Here is a 4,106-nt window from a genome sequence, read left to right as displayed (position 1 = left end):
TGCCCTGGGGGCCCAAGGCAGCTGCCCTGAAGCCTGACGTTCTTTTGCAGGGTGGGGTGCACAGTAGGAACCCCCCATGCGGGAGTTGGCGCCCCTCCCGTTCTGGCTCACGCAGTCACCCTCCGCTCTTGCTACTTCAGCAAGACATCTTAAGAATGTGACATGTTTTGAAGGGCATCTATCTAATCTTTTGCTGCAGAGTTACAGTTCTGGGCCCTCATTTCTTTTCCCACCACCCCACAAGCTTTACCCTTTGAGGAAAAGGCAGCCCTCCAGATTTTGTAGACATTTTTCTTAATATTTTTAACCTTGTGTCTTTTAAAAGAAATGTTTTACACAGTTCATCCAAAGAGCAGAGAACTGAACTTCTCACTATTGCCTTGGCCCTGACAGCTGTTACCAGCACCCTTTTCCCAAGAAAAGTCAATTCCCAGGTGCTTATTGGACAGCCTTCGAGGGGGAAGATGAGGGAAGCTGCCAGCTCACCCTTCCAGGATCCTAGTGTGGGGGCCGAATCTCATGGACCTGACCTCAGAGGTGCACCCGTGCCGCCCAGGTAGATAAGAGCCGCAGCGTCGATCGCCCTTCGTTCCTCCCTGGGGATTTCTGTTAGGGGGCCTTGTTAGCAATCAGCTTGCAGTGAAGATCAAGTTCAGTGCTGTGGGATTTTTAGGAACAAAAAACTGTGACTTTGGGGTGGATTTTTGTGCTAGGGGTGGGGTCATGGGTTAATGTTGAACAATTTTTAAGTCTGTATTATGTTTAAAAAATATTAATGATTTAAAAGTTTAAATTTTTAATTTTTATATGTGAAGATATTTCCTTTTGGCTACGAGGGAAGCTCAAGTGGTGTCTTCTTATGTGCTGTTAAATATATATTATATACTTTGGAAGAAGGCAAAGAGGGGAGCCGCATTATTTTTAAATGATCCCAACTGTATAGTCTGTCTGTTGTACATAGAGCTTAACTTGCTTTTTGGCCGCTGTAGGGAAAAAAACCCATCCACCTGAGAGGGGAACCTGTCATTTATTTTCACTTCAGAAGTGATACACTGATATTTATTCTTTCTGTCTCCAAGTTCTGGCACTTGAAGACTTCTTCAAAACTGGCAAATAAGATAATAGTTACAGAAATTTTAGTTCATTTATTTCTAAACTCCTTTCAGATTATTTTGCCATGAGAAGGTGGTAGGTTATTTTGTCTTCCTGTCTGATTTTTATTTTGAAGTATTTAGTGTTGTATTCCTCTGCAGGCTTAAAAATAGTGTCTTACTTCAATTCAGTAGAGCTTAGGAGTTAAAGACAATAACGCCTGTGTTGCTTGTGTGATGTCACAATCCCTCACCTGTCTGGAATGTTCAGCACCCAGTGCATCTCAGGGTCTAGAGCTCTTTGCTCTGCCTGAGCTAACGGTCACATGATTAGTCGATGGCAGTGCGGTGCGGTGTAGGGCGGAAAGAACGCTTTGTTTAATAAAGAAAGGTGGGGAGACTTGAGAGTTGCAACAAGAACTGTGTTGTCCATATTTTGTTGGTTAACCTGCTTTTTCCCTCCCTGTAGAAAGATGAGAGCATGTAACCATGATATGTTTCCGCTTCCTAGTGGGATTCTAGGAAAGAGCTGGTTCTGGTTTCCCTGCCAGTTGAGACCTGAGGTTTCTGAGGTTTCTCAGCTCTTTGCCCATGAAGCACACAGCTGGGAACCAGGTTCTTGAGGAGGGGCCAGGGTCTGGGCGGTTGGTCAAGTGAGAAGTGCAGGGGCTGTAGAGTCAGAGATGCCGACCCCTGGCTCTGCTCCGTGGGCCTGAGCCTCAGTTTCCCCTTCTAGCAAATGAATGGGCTGGTACCAGAGCCGCTGGCTTCGTTGGTGCGTCTTAATGATGTTTTGCTGTCTCAGAGCAGTGGCTGCAGCGGGCTGGCCAGCACCAGTGTCTGCGGCAGGTGCGGGGAGGGTCAAGGAGACAACTGAGGGTGTGCATGAGGTTGTGGACGGGACTACCCCCACCCCACTCCAGTCTCTGGGCCATTAGTGAGACAAAGAGGTCCCCGTGGTCAGGGTCCCCACTGACATGCTCTCTGCAGTGTTCAGAAAACTCCCCTTCTCAGACTTTCCCTTGTGTTTCCCAGTCATGACCCTTTCCCACCAGTAGTTCAGGCCCACTTGTCCCATGGCCTTTCAGCCCTCACCAGTCTTTTGCTAGGGATCAAGGAAGGCTTTCAGGAGGGGCGGTGGTGTGTAGTTAAAACTGTTGTGACCAAGAAAAATGCCTACTTCAGCAGCCTTGCAGTTCTCACAACCACGCACAGCCCAGAAAATTACCTTTAAAGACGATAAGTTTTATTTCCCAAAGTTACTGGCCTTGGCCTCTCACTCTCCAGCCCACTCAAGCACTCGGATCTTGCAGCGTCTTGCGAGTGATCTGGAAGCCCAGGCCCTTTCTTGGGAGTTGGGGAGCAAAGGTGGACAGTCGGTTTAGTCTTCACACATATGAGATTTTAGATACGTTTTGCTGCTTGATAATAATTACAGATACCTCATTTCTGTTTTCCACTCTCCACCTTGGGAGAGGTGCCAACTACCCAGGAGAGCTTGTGGAGCCCAGCACACAATGGAACCCCTCCTCCCCTGGCCTCCTCTAGCCTGACCCCATGAGTCCCTCGCCTTAGGTCAGAAACTGTCTTCTCCCACTCCATCCCTGCAGCAGCCTCTTTACTGGTTCCTCTCCCCTGTCTCTCCTTCTCCATTCTGCACACTGCAGCTGGGATGAACTTTCGGTGTTGCTAGCAGCTTCACTGAGGTGTAATTCACATGGCATACAGTTCACCCATTTAAAGTGTACATTTCCATGGCTCCTAGTATATCCACGGAGTTGTGCATCCATTGCCATAATCAATGTTAGAATATTTTCATCATCAAAAAGAAACCCTGTACCCATTCGCAGTACCCCATTCCCTGTTCCCCACTGGCAACCACTAACTACTTTTTGTGTCTATGGATTTATCTGTTCTGAACATTTCATATAAATGGAAATCCTACACTTTGTGGCTGTTTGTGACTGGTTTCTTTAACTAAACATACTTTCGAGGTTCATCCATGTTGTAATATATATCAGTACTTCGTTTCTTTCTATTGCTGAGTAATGTTCCATCGTATGGATATACCATATTTTGTTTAGCCATTCATCAGTTGATGGACCGGTGGGTTGTTTCTACTTTTTGGCTGTTACGAATAAGGCTGCTGTGAAAATTCATGTACAAGTTTTTACATGGACATATGTTTTCATTACTCTTGGGTTATATACCTACGAGTGGAATTGCCGGGTCCTCTGGTATCTCTATCTTTAACCTTTGAAGAGCTGCCAGACCGTTTTTCCAAGTGGCTGCATCATTGTCCATTCCCCCCAGCAACGTATGAGGGTTCCAGTTTTTCCACATCTTTGTCAAGACTTGTTATGTTTCGATGTGAATTGGTATCTCATTATGGTTTTGATTTGCATTTCCTTGATGACTAATGATGTTGGGCATCTTTTCATGTGCTTCAGGATGAACATTCTTACGAAGGTCATTCCTATTACTCCTCTGCCTAAAAGCATCACCATTGCCGATGGGATAAATTCTGAACTCGTTTGACAGCTCACGAGGCTGGTCAAGATCTAGCCTCTGGCAGTATCTCTAGCCTCTTCTCCCCATCCTCCCCGACCTTCTGCCTGCTGGTTTCCTGGAGGCATCTTGATCTCACCAGCCTCCCAGACTTTGCTCAGTGCTGTTCCTCCCCCCAGTGACCCCCTGGTCCTCTCCTCATCCCACTTCAGCTTTGCCTTCTCCTCTCCCTCATCCTCAAGGACTTACAAACCTCTCCAGGAAGCTACCTGCAACTTCCAGAGCAAGGTTATTGGCCCTGTTACGTGTCCCGTGGTACTGCCACGAAGGAGTCTTGTTACATTCCAGGGTTAGGTTATAAAGTCATGCCTAGGATAAAAATTGAGTGTAATCAAAACTCCTTTCAGACACCTTGAGGAAGGCGCCATGTTGAAGACCATTCTCGCAGGGTGCAGTGCGGCTGGTTCCTGCCTGTGCAGGAATAGGTCACAGTTTCTTTCGCTGAGC

The sequence above is a fragment of the Phocoena phocoena genome, chromosome 19 (genome assembly GCF_963924675.1).
Source record: "Phocoena phocoena chromosome 19, mPhoPho1.1, whole genome shotgun sequence".
Lineage (NCBI taxonomy): Eukaryota > Metazoa > Chordata > Mammalia > Artiodactyla > Phocoenidae > Phocoena > Phocoena phocoena.
Note: the sequence above shows the minus strand (reverse complement) of the source record.